Source organism: Eschrichtius robustus, chromosome 19, assembly GCF_028021215.1.
Source record: "Eschrichtius robustus isolate mEscRob2 chromosome 19, mEscRob2.pri, whole genome shotgun sequence".
NCBI lineage: Eukaryota > Metazoa > Chordata > Mammalia > Artiodactyla > Eschrichtiidae > Eschrichtius > Eschrichtius robustus.
In genome coordinates this window covers 69,505,718-69,526,135 of record NC_090842.1, presented here as the reverse complement: position 1 = coordinate 69,526,135, position 20,418 = coordinate 69,505,718, and the positions used below count along the sequence as shown (strand labels likewise).

At 42.5% G+C, this 20,418-nt stretch overlaps 1 pseudogene; it reads left to right on the top strand.

The window, feature by feature from the left end:
- The first annotated feature begins 1,012 nt into the window (after positions 1–1,012).
- Positions 1,013–18,392, top strand: LOC137753667 (zinc finger protein 256-like; annotated as a pseudogene).
- Positions 18,393–20,418: the final 2,026 nt, after the last annotated feature.

Below are 20,418 nucleotides of genomic sequence, written 5' to 3'. Positions count from 1 at the left end.
ATTAATGTTTTCAAGAATAAAAGCCCTACCAAAAGTTCTCTGAAGTATTAACTGTCTTCAACATCATCTACTATTTCCCCAGAGCGATATCTGCCCCTGTCTTTGAATAACTACATAAATATTAATAACTTTCCAACACCTGCATTTCAAAACTGTTTTTCTGATATTATCTCATTTCCCCATGAAGAACTCTACCTGCAATCACTGGAAAATGATAATCACTTACCAGCAAGGACACGAGATCATAAGCTTAAGACGCCCTCCTTTATATGAGTGTTCAGATACTCCCTTCCACACGTGCTGTGACTTTGAAAGTTGCAGCTATTGGCCCATACTACAATGACATTAGTTAAGTTGCTCTCCGTTTGAGATAGATGTCTGTACACTAAAAGGAATTGAGTTTATGTTAGGAAATGGAATAAGATATTATACGGATGAAAGTGTTTCTTAATGGGTAGGACACAATCACCGACTCTATAGGCAAGAGAGAAGCTTTGTGTGGAACCGGAGGTAAAACTCCTGCTTGTCCACCTAATTTAGAATATCCATCTTCTTTCTTCACAGTCATGGCACTGTACGGACTGATTTCTCTTGCTCATAGCCTATCATAATACAACTCAGAAAACTGACTATGGCTTCAGATACATGCATTTGAAGAACAGTTATATAATGTGTCCAGCTATGCGCTGAGTCATGTCTGAACGACTCTATAATAATATGGCCATTTAGATCTGTACATTTGAGAGCATCTCAAATAATATTTTTACTTTCTGGGAGCTGACTGAGCATCACGAAGTCTGACATTTTGTCACTTCGCTGCACTTAACAACGAACAGAGCCCCTCCCTTCCTTGAGGTAGGATGATTGCTTTCCAGCATCCCTCCCGGTGCCGCGTGGCAAAAGTTCTGGTCGGTCAGAAAGGAGAACCCCCTTTGCGGCGGCTTCTAAAGCCCTGCGAACTACATTACCTGGAAGATCCTGCACCGAGGTGAGCCAAGGCACACCAGGATAAATGCATTTCCGGGAGAATTCTTCACGTCAGGGCGGGACTTCCGGCCTCCTCCTCGTGGCGGCCATTTTAACTGCCCTGGGTCTGTTCTCGCTACGGGGCACCGGGGTGACGGGACTGAAAAAACGCGAGAGGAGGCACTGTCCGCGCGCCACAGAGGCGGGTCTGAGGTTCGGCGACACCGCCCGGAGTGCCCCGCGTCAGGCCCGGGAAACGGACCGCCGTGTCCGCGTCCCACCTCCTCTCTCGACGCTCACGGCCCCGTTCCGCCCACGGACTGCTATGGCGTCTGCGGCGGCGGCGGCGCTGAGGGACCCGCCTCAGGTAGACGCTCGGCCTCCGGGCCCTCACCCCACCGGACACTAAAGCCCCGAGTGCGGGGCGCCTGCTCATGTGCCCGCAGCCCAGGCTGTGTCCAGGACTGTGAGGCGGTCCTGGGTGGGGCCCTGTTTCTGACAGTGTGATGGCGCGTGGGAGAGGGTGGCATGCGGAGGGACCGGCAGGTGCAAAATCTTGGAGGTCGGGCTGAGGCGGGAGGATTCGGGAAACCTGGGGTCCATCTGATGTCTGCAGGAAACAGAGTGAGCCGGAGTGGCACCTGGACCGGCAGAGAGGTTGTTCCTTTTTCTGAGGGACCTGGAGGCCGTGGAGGTTAGTGGACAGAAGAGGGACACATTATGTGTTAGGGTTTTAAAAGTTATCAAAATGCTGCTCAGAGAGGGAACAGACTGGAATGTGGGTAACGAAGACATTGAGACAGAGAGAAGTAGAGCCTTTGTCCAAGGTCAGAGATCTGGTAAGAGGCAGCTCTAAGATTGAAACCCAGACGTTAGTAAGTTACCCGAGGTCCAGGTTCCAGGGTTGGGTGGGAATACAGGGGAGTCCTACGCACATGGAGCCCAGCCATGGTTGCCTTCCACTTCCCACGTGTTCTGAACGTTGCAAAAGCACGTAGGGATCCTACACAAGGCAGGAGAGGGTGTCCCAGTCCCTCACTGGTAGTGACACCACCCATAGGGTGGCTGGGTATTGTGTCTTGAGAGTCTTCCCTTGATATAGTCTCAGCTCTTAGCTCTGCGGGCCCTGAGGATATTCTCAAGCTGTGGGTCCTGTGTGCAGGACAAGGGTAACATACAGGTGTTCACTTTCCTGACAACCTGTGTAAACTGTTGGAACCTGTACGGAAGGTTATCCCAGGAGCAGATACTAGCATGTGCAAATGCTTGGAGGTGTGACTGAGTTGGGAACAGGGTACAGCAGGTCTTCATTCTTTCAGTTAGGAACAAAGAGCAGGGGACCTGGTAATTAGGCCTATGATGTGGCTGTCTGAGAAGTTGGGCATCATTTATGGAAGTAATGAGAGGTTTGAATAAGAGGAAGTGTTGGTACTAACCAGGGTTCAGTAGGCTCCATTTGGCTGGAGAGAAGAGAAAAGACTATGGAGTTAAGGAAGGAGGCAGTGAGCCCAGGAAGAGGTTACTGTTGTAATCCAGGTAAGTGTTGTAGGATCAGAACTGTGGCCATGAAGGTAGGAGACAAGTTTGGATTCTAAGTACATTTTTTAAAAAGAGCCAAGTAGATTTTTGGATATTGTAGGTAAGGGAGAGGTTAGGGATGACTCCAGGGTTTTTGGCCCTAGGAGCTGAAGGAATGGATCCTTCATAAACTTGGATGTGACAGATGCAGTATGTTTATTTCCTTGTGCATATCAGAAATTTTGTTTTGGTCTTTTTATGGGTCTGGGGTGTTTCAGAGTACAGTGAGTGGAGCCATCAAATGGGCAGCTGGACATATATGTCTGAAATTTAGGGAAGGGCTCCGGATGGAGACTTTCAAGAGTGGTGGCTATTATAAGGACCAGAGCAGAGATGTGGATGACATTTCAAAAGTAGAATGCAGGTTAGAGTCGTAATGCTATTAGCGCATCAGAAAGACTAGGGTGCATGCCGAGGAGTGGTTCTCTTGCTTAGCACCTGGTTGAGGTTCCTGACTATAACAAACACAGGTGAGAGAGAGAATGGCTCTGGATTGTCTGGGAGAGAAGATGATCTGGCAGGTGACCAAGGCTACCATGGGATGAATGGGTGCAAAATACGTGGTTTGGGAGGCAGAGAAATAATTGAGACAATTTGACACTGAGGCCAGGGCTCCTGCTAACTCACTACTGTCCAGATTCTCAAGAATTGTGTAGTGAGCCTTGTTGGGGTCTAGAGTGTTTTAGTCTTGCTGGTGGATAAGATCCAGGGTAAATGGAGTCATTTGTGAAAGTCGTTATGCCTGGCAGGGAGATTGTAAGGGCTGGGGTTGTGAGGAAGTTTGAGTAGAGAGAGGAGGGTTGTGACTGTTGAGGGGACAGGCAATCAGACAGTGCATCACAGAAGTAGAAGAATGTCATGGGTGTCTGTAATTCACATGTGGTTCTGAGTGGCTAATATTGAAGCAAGGATCAGAAGCAGGTGGAGAGGCCTGCAAAGCTGCATGTGGGATTTTCCCTGGTATTGGGATTCATCAGAGGTCTCGGATGGTACTGAGTCGTGTTTGAGTGTCAAGGACTCTCTGGAAGCTATGGGCCACGTTTATGAGTGAGTAGAGGGAAATGCCTGTGTTGTAGAACAGGGAGGTGGCAGAACTGGGAGTGTAGCCCTGGGGAGTGATGATGTTAGAGAGTGAGAGTCTACAGAATGATGTGCTGATAGCCCCGTGGCCCTGGTATTGGGGACTTAATGGTGAAGCATGAGCCCAGGTTTGACTATGTCTTGTATGTACAGTCTGGGAGACTCCAGGGGAATTGCTTGGCTAGAGGGATGGGGCTCTGCTAGCCAGGCGCAGAGCTTACATGGCATCTATATGTCTCACTGACTGTTATTGCTGAGGGCTGAACACAGTGGTTCATGGGACCTGAGGAGAGAGTGAGCATCAGTAGCACCAGGTCCTGGTATCTCCTTTGAGGTGGGAAGCTTGGGAGGAGGATGATAGTGGGGTAGATTGTGTGGTGATGGACTGTGGGTTCTCAGAGTGTTCATTGTTTCATCTGTCCCCATGTTGACAGGATAGTATGACCTTTGAAGACATTGCCGTGTACTTCTCGTGGGAGGAATGGAGGCTCCTTGATGAGGTTCAGAGGCACTTGTACCACGATGTGATGCTGGAAAACTTTACACTCATATCCTCACTGGGTAAGACTCTCACAGCCTTCCCAGTGACCTGGAGTGAGCTCTGTATTCTGGCTCACCCCCCTTTTCTGTGGGGGTGCTCTGTCCTTGTGACATGTGGACCTCAGGCACTGCTTGTTTCCACAGCTTTCTGGGTAGTTGCTGTGGTAGGTATGCCTGGGTTGTTTGCACTCCATTCTTCTCTCCCCTGCAACCCCAATATTTGCTGTACCGGATCCTCACTGGGAAGAATTTGAGGTCTGTAGTCCTGCAGTGCGTTTAATGATCTGTACCATCTTGTAACTGAAGGTTTGTGCTTTTCGAGCAACAACTTCCCATTTCTCCCATCCCACAGCCCCTGGCCTTCTACTCTCTGTTTCTGTGAGTTCAACAATTTTGTTTGTTTTAAACTCTACATATAAGTGATATCATACATTATTTGGAATAATGTCCGTCTGGTTCATCCATGTTGTCCCATATGGCAGGACTTCCTTTGTTTTTAAGGCTAAATAATATTCAAGGCATGCATGTGTATGTGTGAGTATATCACACCTTGTTTATCCATCCCTACGTGGGTGGACACTCAGGTTGTTTCCATATCTTGTGTATTATCCATAATGCTGTTGTGAACGTGACAGTGCAGGTTATCTTTTCCCCTTTGGATTTCATTTCTTTTGGCTATATTCCAAGCAGTGGGACTGCTGGATTGTATGATAGTTCTGTTTTGAATTTTTGAGGAACTTCCATACTGTTTATTCATAATGCCTGTACCAGTTTATCTTGCTACCAAGTGTACAAGGGTTCCCTTATCTGTATACCTTTGCCAACCCTTACCTCTTTCTTTCTTCTTCCCTCCCTCCCTCCCTCCTTCCCTCCTTCCCTCCTTCCCTCCCTCCCTTCCCTTTTCTTTCTTCTTTCCTTCCTTCCTCCTTCCTTCCTTCCTCTCTTTCTTTCTTTCTTTCTTTCTTTCTTTCTTTCTTTCTTTCTTTCTTTCTTTCTTTCTTTCTTTCTTTCTTTCTTTCTTTCTTTCTTTCTTTTCTTTCCTTTCTTTCTTCCTTCCTTCCTTCCTTCCTTCCTTCCTTCCTTCCCTCCCTCCCTCCCTCCCTCCCTCCCTCCCTTCCTTCCTTCCTTCCTTCCTTCCTTCCTTCCTTCCTTCCTTCCTTCTTTCCTTCCTTCCTCTCTCTCTCTCTTTCTTTTTCTTTCTTTCCTGGAGTATTGGTGCTTTACAGTATTGTGTTAGTTTGTACTGTACAGCAAAGTGCATCAGCTATACATATACATATATCCCCTATTTTTTGGATTTCCTTCTCATTTAGGTCACCATAGAGCATTGAGTAGAGTTACCTGTGCTATACAGTATGTTCTCATTAGTTACCTACTTTATACACAGTATCAATAGTGTATATATGTCAATCCCAATCTCCCAATTCATCCCACCCTCTTGTCTTTTTGATGATAGCCATCCTAACAGTTATATAGTAATATCTCATTGTGGTTTGGATTTACATTTCCCTGATGATTAGTGAGGAAGAACAATTTTTCATATACTTGTTAGCCATTTGTATATCATCTTTGGAATAATGCCTAATCAGATCCTCTGCCCATATTTTTATTTTGTAAAAACAGGTACAAAGTTTATTGCTAGAGACATAGCACAACAGCAAGTGGGAGAGCACACCAAGAAACAGTTTGCTTAGTTAAGACCCTCTGCCCATATTTTAATCAGATTATTCTGTTTCTGCTGATTTGTATGAGTACATTACGTGTTTAAAATATTATCCCTTTATTAGGTACATGGCTTGCAAATATTTTCTCCCATTCTGTAGGTGGCATTTTAATTTTTTTGATTGTTTCTTTTGCTGTGCAGAAAAGCTTTTTCGGTTGATGCAGTTTCACTTGTTATTTTTTTCCCCTGTACTTTTCATGTTGTATTAAAAAAAAAATCATTACCAAGACAACTGCCAAGTAGCGTATTCCCTGTTTTTTTCCCCCAAGGAGTTTTACATTTTCATGTCTTCTGTTTAACTCTTCAATCTACTCTGAGTTAATTATTAGTAGTAGGGGCCCAGTTTCATTGTTTTGCATGTGAATATCCAGTTTTCCCAACACCTTTTATTGAAGAGACTGTCCTTTCGCCATCCTGTGTTCTTTGCACCCTTGTCAAAGATTAGTTTACCATATATGTTTGGGACTTTTTCCTGGGTTCTTTATCCTGTTCCATTCCTCTGTGTGTCTGTTTTTATGACAGTACCATACTGTTTTGATTACTGCAGCTTCACAATGTATTTCAAAATAAGGAAGTTTGATATCTTCAGCTCTCATCTTCTTGCTCAAGATTGCTTTGGCTCTTTGAGGTCATTTGTGGCTTTAGGATTCATGTTCTATTTCTGTGAAAAATTCCATTGTGATTTTGATAGGAATTGTATTGAATCTGTATATCGCATTGTGTAGTGTGGACATTGTAACATTATTAATTCTTCCTATACAAGGACATCGGATATCTTTTCATTTATTTGTGTCACTTGCTTTTATCAGTGTCTTAAAATTTTCAGAGTCCAGATCTTTTACTTTCTTGGTTAAATTTATTCATAGTTTCTTATTCCGATATTTCATTCTTAGTTTATAGAAATGCAACTGATTTTTGCATATTGATTTTGTGTCCTGCAACTTTACTGAATTTGTTTAATATTTTTAACACTTTTAGGGGAGAGTCTTTAGGGTACTCTATATATAAGATCATGCCTTCTGCAGACTCAGTTTTACTTCTTTTAAGATTTTATTATTATTACTTTTTTCTCTTCACCAAGTGTTCTGGGTAGGCCTTCCAGAACAATACTGAATAGAAATGAGGACAGTGAACATCTTTTTTTTTTTTTTAATAAATTTATTTATTTATTTTTGGCTGCATTGGGTCTTTGTTGCTGTGTGCGGGCTTTCTCTAGTTGTGGCAAGCGGGGGCTACTCTTCATTGTGGTCAGCGGCTTCTCATTGCAGTGGCTTCTCTTGTTGCGGAGCACGGGCTCTGGGCACATAGGCTTCTTCGTTGCACTGCGTGGGTGCAGTTGTTAAGAATCCACCTGCCAGTGCAGGGGATATGGGTTTGAGCCCAGGTCTGGGAAGATCCCACATGCTGCAGAGTGACTAAGCCCGTGCGCCACAACTACTGAGCCTGTACTCTAGAGCCCATGAGCCACAACTACTGAGCCCACATACCACAACTACTGAAGCCCGTGCGCCTAAAGCCCATGCTCCACAACAAGAGAAGCCACTGCAATGAGAATCCTGCGCGCTGCAACAAGGAGTAGCCTCCGCTCACTGGAACTAGAGAAAGCCCGCATGCAGCAATGAAGACCCAAGGAAGGGAGGGAGGGACGAAGGAAGGAAGGAAGGCTAACAATGGCTGTATTTCTCTGTGCTGTAAAATATATCCTTGTTGCTTAGCTTGTTGGGAGATTTTTTTTTTAATAAATATACTATATGTCTTTTTATATATATATAAATTAATTTATTTATTTTTGGCTGTGTTGGGTCTCCGTTTCTGTGCGAGGGCTTTCTCTAGTTGCAGCGAGTGGGGGCCACTCTTCATCGCGGTGCACGGGCCTCTCACTATCGCGGCCTCTCTTGTTGCGGAGCACAGGTTCCAGACGCGCAGGCTCAGTAGTTGTGGCTCATGGGCCCAGTTGCTCTGCGGCATGCGGGATCCTCCCAGACCAGGGCCCGAACCCGTGTCCCCTGCATTGGCAGGCAGATTCTCAACCACTGCGCCACCAGGGAAGCCCTTGTTGGGAGATTTTTGATTAATGATTCAGTTTCCTTACTTGTTACTGACCTATTCAGATTTTTTTCTTCATGATTTAGTGTTGCTAAGTTGTTTGTTTCAAAGAATTTCTTCTACTTTATCCAGTTTGTTGGCATTTAATTGTTCATTATAGTTTTTTATGATCTTTGTGTGTCTATAGTATCAGTTGTAATATCTCCTCCATTTCTGATTTCATTTATTTGAGTCTCCTCTTTTCTAATTTAATGTAGCTGAAGGTTTGTCAATTTTGGTTCTTTTCAAAAACCAGCTCTTAGCTTTGTTAACCTTACTATTGTTTCTTCAGTCTGTATTTTATTTCTGCTCTGACCCTTGTTATTTCCTTCCTTCTACATTTGAGCTTAGTTGTTTTTTTCCTAGTTCCTTGTGGTGTAAAGTGAGTTTCTGTATTTGAGATTTTTCTTTTTCCTTAATATAGACATTTATTGCTATCAGGTTTACTTTTAGAAATTCTTTTGCTACATCTCATAAGTTTTGGTGTGTTTTGATCCATTTTACTTTGTCTCAAGATAATTTTACTTTTCCTTCTGATTTTGTTTCTTCAACACATTAATGGTTCAGGAATGTGTGTTTTTTTTTAATATTCATTTATTTATTTATTTGGTTGCATGGGGTCTTAGTTGCAGCATGTGTGCTCCTTAGTTGAGGCTTGCCGGCTCCTTAGTTGCGGCACATGGGCTCCTTAGTTGTGGCATGTGAACTCTTAGTTGCGGCATGCATGTGGGATCTAGTTCCCTGACCAGGGATTGAACCTGGGCCCCCTGCATTGGGGGCGTGGAGTCTTATCCACTGCGCCACCAGGGAAGTCCCAGGAATGTGTTGTTTAATGTTCATATATGTTTGAACTTTGCTGCATTCACAAATATATTATGTTACTGATTTTTAGTTTCCAACCCTTATGGCTGGATAAGATTCTTGATATGATTTCAGTCTTCTTAAATGTGTTAAGACTTGTTTTGTGACCTAACATATGATCTCTCTTAGAGAGTGTTCTGTATCCACTTGAAAAGAATGTATTCTGCTGTAGTTGAATTGCATGCTCTGTGTATGTTTGTTAGGTTGAGGTGGTCTAAAGTTCCATTCAGTATTTGGTCAATGTTTGAGCTAAAATGTCATTAAATATTTCCTTATTGATTTTCTATTTGGTTAATCTACCCATTCTCAAAAGATGGGTATTGGAGTCTGCTAATACTATTTCATTGCTTTCTTTTCTACTTTCCACTTTCTTAATGTTTGCCTTATACATTTAAGTGCCCTGGTGTTAGATGCATATTACTTATAATATGTTCTGTTCTCTTGATGAGTCAACACCTTTATTATTATTTAATCACTTTCTTTGTCTCTTGTGATAGGTTTTGAGTTGAAGTTTATTTTTCTTGCCTAAATGTAGGCTATTTATAAGAATAAGCTACTGATTTTTGGTTTCCATTTGTATGGAGTTTTTTTTCAGTTCCTTCTCTTTCAGCTTATTTGTGTCCTTAAAGCTGAAGCGAGTCTCTTGAAGGCTTTATCCTCAGCCACTGTGTGTCTTCTGAATGGAGAGAATTTTGTAAGGACTTTCTAATTGCCATATTGTTAATTTTTGTAGTTCCTTAGTTCCTTTTTTTCTTTCTCACTTTCTTCCTTTGTGATTTGATGGTTTTCAGTAGCAGTGTTCTTTGATTCCTTTTGTCTTTCTCTTTTGTGTATCTACTGTAGGTTTTTGCTTTTGTGTTTACCATCAGGTTTGCATGAAGCATAACAGTATTTTAAGCTGATAACAACTTAATGTCAGTTCTATACAAAAAGTCCCATTTTAGAACCCTCCTACACTGTTGTTGGGAATGTAAGTTGGTATAGCCACTGTGGAAAACAGTATGGAGGTTCCTCAGAAAGCTAAAAGAATTACCATATGATCCAGCAATCCCTCTCTTGGGCATATATCCATACAAAACATAATTCAAAAAGATATATGCACCCAAATGTTCATAGCAGCACTATTCACAATAGCCAAGACATGGAAACAACCTAAATGCCCATCAATAGATGAATGGTTTAAAAAGATGTGGTATATATTGGGTTGGACAAAAAGTTCATTCGGGTTTTTCCATAACATCTTATAGAAAAACCCAAACGAACTTTTTGGCCAACCCAGCATATACGATGGGATACTACTCAGCCATAAAGAAGGAAGTTTGACATTTGCAGCAACATAGATGGACCTAGAGATTATCATAGTAAGTGAAGTAAGTCAGAAAGAGAAAGACAAATAACATATGATGTCACTTATATGTGGAGGCTAATGTATGACACAAATGAACCTATCTGTGAAACAGCAACAGAATCACAGAGATAGAGAACAGACTGTTGGTTGCTAATAGGGAGGGTGTTGGGGAAGGGATGGAGTGGGAGGTTGGGATTAGCAGGTGTAAGCTGTTTTTTTTTTTTTAAATTTATTTATTTGTTTATTTTGGCTGTGTTGGGTCTTAATGGCGACACGCGGGATCTTTGTTGTGGCACGCGGGCTTCTCTCTAGTTGTGATTATGGGCTCCAGAGCGTGCAGGCTGTGCAGTTGTGGCATGCGGACTACAGAGTGCATGGACTCTATAGTTTGCGGCACGCAGGGTCTCTAGTTGAGCCACGTGGTCTTAGTTGCCCCGTGGCATGTGGGATCTTAGTTCCCCGACCAGGGGTCAAACCCACATCCCCTGCATTGGAGGGCGGATTCTTAACTGCTGGACCACCAGGGAATTCCCAGGTGTAAGCTTTTATATCTAGAATGAATAAACAACAAAGTCTTACCATATAGTACAGAGAAGTATATTCAGTATCCTCTGATAAGCCATAAAGGAAAAGAATATTTTAAAAAAGAATGTATATATATGTATAACTGAATCACTTTGCTTTATAGCAATAATTAATACAGCATTGTAAATCAACTATACTTCAATAAAGATAAATAAATAAAAGGGGGAAAAGTCCCCTTTTAGTATCTCACCCCTTTTGCATTTATGTTTTTTTTTATTTTTTTATTTTTGGCTGTGTTGGGTCTTCGTTGCTGCGTGTGAGCTTTTCTCTCCAGTTGCGGTGAGCAGGGGCTACTCTTCGTTGCAGTGTGCGGGCTTCTCATTGCAGTGGCTTCTCTTGTTACAGAGCATAGGCTCTAGGCATGCGGGCTTCAGTAGTTGTGGCACGCAGGCTCTAGAGCTCAGGCTCAGTAGTTGTGGCACATGGGCTTAGTTGCTCCATAGCATGTGGATTCTTCCCAGACCACGGCTCGAACCCATGTCCCCTGCATTGGCAGGTGGATTCTTAACCATTGTTCCACCAGGGAAGTCCCTGAATTTATGTTTTTGATATGACAGTTTATATCTTTTTATACTTGTAGTCATTAAGAAATAATTGTGGCTGTATTAATTTTTAATATTTTTGTCTTTTGTCATTTATACTAGTATTAAATGATTACCACACCACCATGTTACAGTGTTAGCATATTCTGAATTTGAGTATATACTTAACCTTTACCACTGTGCTTCATATTTTTGTATATCTTCCTGTTACTAATTAGTGTTCTCTTTTCAGCTTGAAAAGCTCCATTTAGCACTTCTGGTAAGGCAGGTTGAATGGTGATGAACTCTCCCAGCTTTTGTTTATGTTGGAGAGTTTTTATCACTCCTTCATTTCTGAAGGACAGCTTTGCCAGATAAAGTATTCCTTAGTTGGCAGGTTTTTTTTCCTTCTGCATTTTGAATTTAACGTCCCACTCTCTCCTGGTCTGCATGGGTTCTGCTGAGAAATGTGCTTATAGCCTTACAGGGGTTCTCTTTTATGTGATGAGTTTCTTTTCTTTTGCTGCTTTCAAAATTCTTTGTCTTTGACTTTTCGGACTTTCATTTCACTGTCTCAGTGAAGATCTTGTTGGATTGAATCTGGATGGGGACCTATGCACATCATGTACCTACATATCCTCACCTCTCTCTCCTGATTTGGTTGATTGTTTCCACCATTTTTTATTTAAATAAGCTTTTTGCTCCTTTCTCCATTACTTCTCCTTGTGGCACTTCTACAATGTGAATATTATTTCCATTGATGGCATCCCATAATTTACATAAGCTTTCTTCAGTCTTTTATCCCTCTAGCTGGATGATTTGAAATCACCTGATTCAAGGTCACAGATTTTTCTCCTACTTGATCAAGTTGGCTGGTCTCTGTTGTATTTTTCATTTCATTCATTGTGTTCTTCAGCTCCAAAATTTAATTCCTTTCTCTTTTTTTTTGTATCTTGGAACTTCTTGTTTTTTGTTTTTTGGCCGCACCATGTGGCACACAGCATCTTAGTTCCTTGACGGGGGATGGAACCCGTGCCCCCTGCAGTGGGAGTGTGAAGCTCTAACCACTGGACTGCCAGGGAACTCCCATTCTTGGAACCTGTTGATTTGTTTGTGTATTTTTTTCCTACTTTGATTGAGTTTCTGTTTGTGTTCTCCTGGAGCTGACTGAGCTTCCTTAAAACATTTATTTTGAAATCTTTGTCCAGTTGTTTATAGATATGCATTTCTTTGGGTTCACTTGCTGGAAACTTGTGCTCCTTTGGTGATGTCTTGTTTCCTTGATATTTCATGTTTCTTAGAGCCTTTTGTTCATGTTTCTGCATTTGATGGATCAGTCACATCATCCGGATTTTCAGACTGCTTTTGGTAGGGAAAGACCTTAACTTGGGTTGGTTACAAGGTCACTGGCTAGGTGGGGTGTGGCAGTTTGGGCTCTCAGAAGGGACCAGCCATGTAATGGTTCTGCATCTGTCAGCTGAGGTCAGGGACACCAAAAATTATAGGGATTCTCAATAGCCAAGGCTGCAAGGTGGACTCACAGGTACCTTGTCCTGGTGAAGCTCGAGGGTGTGACATCAGTACTGTGTTCAGATCATACCAGGAATGTTTCTCATTTACCCAGTATTTTTTTGGTTGTTGCCCACACCACAGCCCATGTGTACCTCCCTTCCCCACTGTTAAGCCTGTGCTGACTAGTCAGTTTTACTCCACTGTGATATCTACTCTGACTTCCAGCCCAGGGACAAGCCCTATGTTTCTGGACTTCAAATCTCAGCCATTCTCTCATACCTCCTGCTCTCTTGCTCTGCAACTTTGGTCCACATGTGCTATGAGGTGTCCACACATCCTTAAATTGGCCATGAACAGCAGCTATTCTACTGCAGTTGCTTTCTCCTGGGTTTGGACATATGCTTCTACACAGTGTCACGTCACTAGCAGAATAGGTCCTGCAGGAATCCTCTGGCATATGAACAAGTTCTAGAATATGCCTCTCTACTTGGTGCTGCAACCTATCCTAATGTCCTTCCCCTGGTGTAGTGTACCATTCTTTTGCCTTAGAGGCACATTCATGACTAGTAGCCGCTTCCCCAGTGGAATTACAAATCTCCTTTCTGGAAAAGCATACTGTAGACTCATTCCTAGATGTGACACATTACCTTTATGATGATGTTGCCCCCTCCCTATAAAGTCAACATGTTTATTTGCATGTATTTCACCACCATTTATTTGCATTCAGGTTGCTGCTGTGGAGCAGAGGATGCAGAAGCACCCTTTGAATGAAGCATTTCTATAAGCGTGTCACAGGCCAGGACTCCTAAGGCACCTTCGTTTTCCCAGAAGAACCACTCTGGTGAGATGTGTAGTCTGGTCTTGAGAAGTATTTTTCACTTGGCTGAACATGAAGAAACACAACACAGCCAGAAAGTGTTTGGGTGTAGAATATGTATGAAACAATTTCATTTTAGTGCAAACCTCCAAAAACTCCAGAAGCAGCACATGGAAGAGAAATCCTTCAGAAACGCTGTAGTCAGGGCCTTGTTTGTGAAGAGCTGCAAATGCCATGTGTCAAGGAAGCCCTTTACCTGTGAGGAAGTTGGGAAAGACTTTCTGGCCACCTTGGGACATCTCCAGCAACAGACCACTCACACCAGGGAGAAGCCAAATGAGATTGCCCAGCGTGAGGCAACTTTACAAAGCAGAGGAAGTCATTACAGCCGGGGAGAATGCAAGAAAACCTTCAGCCCGAAACATGCACTTGTTCAGGACCAGGGTGTCTACCCTGGAAGACATTGTTTTGTGTGCAGTGAATGTGGGAAGACATTCAGGTACAAATCCTCATTTGTTGTTCACCAGAGAGTGCATACTGGGGAAAGGCTTCATGTGTGTGGTGAGTCTGGCAAATCTTTCAGACGAACCTCAACCCTCAATCTGCATCGAAGAATTCATACTGGGACAAGGCAGTACAAGTGCAGCAGATGTGGGAAATCCTTTAACCAAAACTTTGTCCTTATTTATCCCTGGAGAAGTCACATTGGAGAAAATTGTTACTTGTGCAGTGAATGTGCACAGTCTTTGAGCCGCAGATCCATCATAGTTCGAGAATGGACAGTTCACACTGGAGAAAGGCGTTATGAGTGTACTCAATGTGGGATATCTTTTAGTCGAAAATTTTACCTCATTGTACACTGGAGAGTTCACACAGGAGAAAGGCCTTATGATTGGAGTGAGTGTGGGAACTCTTTTACCAATAGCTCGGTGCTCATCCTACACCAGCGAGTACATAAAGGGGAAAGGCCTTTTGCTTGCAGTGAATGTGGGAAATCTTTCACCAATAGCTCGATACTCATTCTCCACCGGAGAGTTCACACAGGAAAAAGGCCTTATGAGTGCAGTGAGTGTTAGAAATCCTGTAGTCATCAATCTTACCTCACTCAGCACTGGAAGGTTCATAGTGGAAAAAGGCCTTATGAATGCAGTGAATGTGGGAAATCTTTTATGTCTCGCCGTGGCCTCCATTATCATCAGAGAGTTCACACTGGATCAAGGCTTTATGAATGTAGTGAATGTGGGAAATCTTTTACATCTCGCCCTGGCTTCCATTATCATCAGAGAGTTCACAGTGGATCAAGGCCTTATGAATGTAGTGAATCTGGGAAGTCTTTTACCTCTCACTCTGGCCTTCGTTATCATCAGAGAGTTCACACAGGAGAAAGGCCTTATGAGTGCATTGAGTACAGAAAATGTTTTACCTCCAGCTCTGCCCTGTGTCATCATCAGAAGACTCATGCTGGAGATAGGCCTTATGAGTGCACTGTATGTGGGAAAATGTTTTCCTATGGTTCCACCCTCCGTTATCATCAGAGAGTTCACACGGGAGAAAGGCCTTATGTGTGCAGTGAATGTGGGAAATCCTTTATCCAAAGATGTCACTTTCTTATACACCAAAGAGTTCACACAGGAGAAAGGCCTCATGTGTGCAGTGAATATGGGAAATCTTTTTCCTCTCGTTCCAGCCTCAGCAATCATAAGAGAATTCACACAGGAGAAAGGCCTTATGTGTGCAGTGAATGTGGGAAATCCTTTATCCAAAGATGTCACTTTCTTATACACCAAAGAGTTCACACAGGAGAAAGACCTTATGTGTGCAGTGAATGTGGGGAATCTTTTTTCTCTAGTTGCAACCTCATTAAACATGAGAGAATTCACACAGGAGAAAGGCCTTATGTGTGCAGTGTATGTGGGAAATCCTTTATCCAAAGATGTTACCTTCTTATACACCAGAGAGTTCACACAGGAGAAAGGCCTTATGAGTGTAATGAGTGTGGGAAATCTTTTACCACTAGGAGGAACCTTCGTTATCATCAGGGAGTTCACACTGGAGAAAGCCCTTATGAGTGCAGTGAATGTAGGAAATCCTTTAGGAGAGAGTCTTCTCTCATTGAACACTGTAGAGTTCACACTGGAGAAAAGCCTTATAAATGCAGTGAATGTGGGAAATCTTTTTCATCTAGGTATGGTTTCCATTATCATCAGAGAGTTCACACAGGGTTGAGGCCATATGAGTGTAGTGAATGTGGGAAATCTTTTATCTGTAGTTCCATTCTCCGTGAACATCAGAATTCACACTAACCAAAGTCCTTATGAATGCACTGAATATGGGAAGTCCTTTAGAGCAAATTCTTATCTCATTGAACACTGTAGAATTCATACTGGAGAAAAGCCTTATAAATGCAGTGAATGTGGGAAATCTTTTTCGTCTAGGTCCGGCCTCCGTTATCATCAGAGAGTTCACACAGGATCGAGGCCATATGAGGGTAGTGAATGTGAGAAATCTTTTCCCCAGAGCTCTGCACTCCTTCAACATCCATGTTGACAGAGGTGAAAGGTCTTAATGTGTGTTGTGAATGTGGGAAATTGTTTACTTCTAGTTCCACCTTTTGTTCTTATTAGAGTTCACAGGAAGAACCTTATTCGTGCCAGGAATTTGGGAAATTCTTTCCTAAAGAATTCACCTCATGGCACTTCCTTGTTGGTCCTTTGGTTCAGAATCCACCTTCCAGTGCAGGGGACGTGGGTTCGATCCCTGGTCAGGGAACTAAGATCCCCCATGCCGTGGGGCAACTAAACCTGCAAGCCGCAACTACTGAGCCCACACACTCTAGAGCCTGTGCGCCACAACAAAGATCCCTTGTGCCACAACCAGGACCCGACACTGCCAAATAAATTTTAAAAAAACAAAAGAATTCACCCCAGTATACATGGTAGAGTTTACACTGGAGAAAGGCCTTGAATGTGCAAGGAAATGTGCAATTTTCTTGTTCAGGGTAACGACGTTGGAAGAAACTGAGGAGTGGCCCATCTGAATTCAATCTCATACATTCAGTTGTCCACAGGGGGAGATACCCCTGAAATTTCAGTTATGTGGGAAGCACGTGTGGCTGTATTGCACTTTGTAACCTGTCCAGGTCTCTTCCCAGATTTATGTCACTGCCCGTTTCTGTGGCCGTTTTACTTCTATCGCCTGGCAGGTCCACACAGTGTGCATCAGTCACCAGCCCAGTGCGCTCAGGGAAACTGACCTCTGTTCTTCCAAGTGTTGGAGCAAACCAGGAGTAGTAGCCCAGTCCCTTCGGGGTTGGTGTTCCCTTCTCTCTGACTACGTGTACAAAAGCCTGAAGGAATGTTGGCCCAGAGAACATCACGTGAATTCAGCTGACCATGTGCAGAGAAGGACAACCTTTTCCAGGGACATATACTCACATGCTCAGTTTTTCCATCTAGTGAGTCACCAACCCAAACTGTGTGCCACACATTGTTTTCGTTTGTATAATATGGATGCCTTACTGTTTAAGGCCTATTTTGTTTTGGGAGTTCTTTGTACTGCTAGAGGTTTTTTATAAGGAGATTCGGGCTCCACAGGCATGGGCCTCAGGGAGGATAGTATGATGGCAAAAAGTGGCTTGCCATTTTTGGCCAAATTTGCATTGGTGCCAGTGAAGTTGTAGGAGAGAGGGCAGGGCTTTTTGGTCCTCATTTGAAGCCTGGATGCTATGAGTTTTAGGAGACTCATACATCACCCTGAAGAGGAGTAAGATGTGACAACCTCAAGTTCTTGGAGCAGCATGAATTTTTTCCCCTGTTCACAGCGGGTATCACAGGAGGTGTCAGCACTGTTGAGAGGCATCTCCTCCCGTGGTCTTGCAAATAGCATGTGCCCTGATGTCCACAATTCCATGGGTGACAGTCACTGGCTGTAAGACTATAGGGGCCAGGGGAAACTGAAACTTCTACAGAAACTGGGTTAGTAGGGAGCAGAGACAGCAGCCAGCTCATTGGAATGTGCCTCTTCTAAAAGTGCATCCACAGATGTCTTTGTGATGATTGCCGATGTGCAGGATCAGATTTGTACACAAATCTCGACCTCCAGGCATGTTTATCTTGTGTAGCTGAGGTCATTGTCAGAGAAGATAATTGGAAAGTTTTGTGGATTTTTGTAACCTCCCTCTAATGTTTGCCCCAAGGCCGTTGCTGCACAGGCAGAAAAAAGAAAGGTAGAGAAAAGTAGTCCAGGTATGTGGCTCTTGTGAGCCAGCCAACATTCCTGTTGACTGAAGTGGAAATGTCCTTTATTACTCGCCAATGTTTGCTGCCACTGAGGCAGGATTGACCCCCAGAGGGCATGACAGAAGGATGGTGGAGTCAGTATAGGGCTGTCAAATCTATTTTCCAAAAAAGTGGGGCATACAGATTTTGTTAATCTTGAAGTGTTTTTTTAAAGCTTTATTTAGGTGTAATTTATATGTAGTAAAATACACATATTTAAAGTGAAGTATTTGATAAGTTTTGACATACACGTGATACTTGTGAAAACATCATCACAGCCATGGTAATGATCATGTCTATCACTGTGTATTTGCTCGATGTCCTTTTATAATCTCTGTGTCCCTACCCTTCACAGCCCTCCAAGCAACCATTGATTTATTTCTCCTTGTAATAGATACCCTTGTGATTTCTATAATTTACATGATGGAATCCTAAAATGTTTACTTTTGTTTTCTCCTGGTTTTGTGTTTTATAATTATTTTGAGATTCATCAGTGATGTTAAATGAGGAGCTCTTTTTAATTTTTTTGAGTAATAGTCTTACCATTAGATATAACAGTATTTATCCATTCACCTGTTTATGGCTATTTGGGTTAATTCCATGTTTTGACTGTTGATAATAAACTTGTGCAAGCATTTGTGTACAGTTCTTAATCTGGACATTTGTTTCTTTTATCTTTTGGCTAAAAAATTAGATTGCAGTGTTTGAATCACAAAGTTAGGTGAACGTTTAGCTTTTGAAGAAACTAACAAATTGCTATTTAAACATGGTATTTTTTCTTTTTTAATTTTTATTGGAGTCTAGTTGATTTACAGTGTCGTGTAGTTTTTTGTATTCGTACCAGCAGTTGTATGAAGGTTCCATTTCCTCCACATCTTAGTGAATAATTAGTTGGTTAGTCGTTTTTCATTTTAACTCTTTTTATGAGTTTGCCGTGCTCTCTCACTGTTTGAATTGAATTTCCCTAAGGATTCATGGTTAGCATCTTTTCAGATTTATATTTGCTATCTTTGGTAAAATGTCTCGTTTTGTCTTCTGCTTTTTTTTTTTTTTGGCTACACGGCACAGCTTTTAGGATCTTAGTTCATCAAACAGGGATTGAATCTGGGCCCTTGCCGTGAAAGTCCTAACCACTGGACTGCCAGGGAATTCCCTCTTCTGCTTATTCTTTGATTCATTGATGATTTTCCTTTTCTTTAACGAGTAGGACAGTGAAACAAGAAAGATACCCATTTTACTGCTTTATGGAATAATTGCTTTCAGTACTCGAAGAACATGTCTTGAGTTTTTTCAATGTTTTTGTTACGCACAACGTAATGGACACATGTACTATACAGTTTCAGATTAATCTGCCAGGAGAATTTACTTAGTTCTCAGTAAACTTGATGAATGGCACGCCCCCACCAGCCTCTTTTTTTCAGCACTTACTAAGAAGAGTTTATATGTATATTTCTCAAAGAGCTGAGAGCTAATCCATTGAAATGTAATCATGAGGATTAATTAGGCCTCTGTCTCTGTCTGTTTGGATAGGATTGAATCCTAGTTTTCATAATTACTGCCTATCAGATACAGCTGCACTAATCTTGTTTACATTTCCCAACACTTTGTAATCTTTCAGTTCTGTGACTACTGAGCTCCCATCTTCCCTGTTTTCTCATTCTCCCTTTATTTAAAAATGTATGTATATATATATATATATTTTTTTTTATCTCACAGGGTTTTTTTTTTCTGTTTTTTTTTTTTTTTTTTTTTGGCTGTGCCACACTGCATGCTGGCTCTTAGTTCCCTGACCAGGATTGAACCTGTACCCCCTGCAGTGGAAGTGCGGATTCCTGACTACTGGGCCGCCAGGGTAGTCCCTCTCATTCTCCGTTTAAAACACCTGATCACCTCTGCAGAAATTACCATGGAGTTCAACTCTTTCCTGCTGTCAGTAGTTACTGAATAAAACGGTTTTTTCCATTGTTGTTTTTATCATTTCAACTCACATCTGGTTGTGTTTATCTTTGACACTGTCAGTCTCAGAAGGGAACAAAGAAACATGCTATTTTGGTATAGTACAGTGGCTGCGTTGTTCAAAGGTGAAGCATGTATGTGAATGGTCTCCTGAGTCTTGAACTATTGGGAGTAGCATAAATGCAGAATTTTATCTCATTGTATTACCAAACTCAGGTTTGGCTGCTCACGGCTGAAAAGCCAATAATGGAGAAGGAAGTGTCAGAAGGGAAAGATGTTTTAATCAGAAAAGCTGGCAATCCGGAGAGAAGGTGGACTCATGTCCCGAGACCAACTCTGAACATTCTGGTCAGCCATGACAGTTTTGGTTTTTTTGGCCACACGTTGCAGCATGTGGGATTTTAGTTCATGAGCAGGGGTCGAACCCATGCCCGCTGCAGTGAAAGCGTGAAGTCTTGATCACTGGACTGCCAGGGAGTTCCCAGCCATGACAGATTTTAAAAGGAAAAAGGGGGAAGAATCTCAGTGAATCGTCAAGGCAGGAGGTTAGTTTCTGCAACTTTTCCATT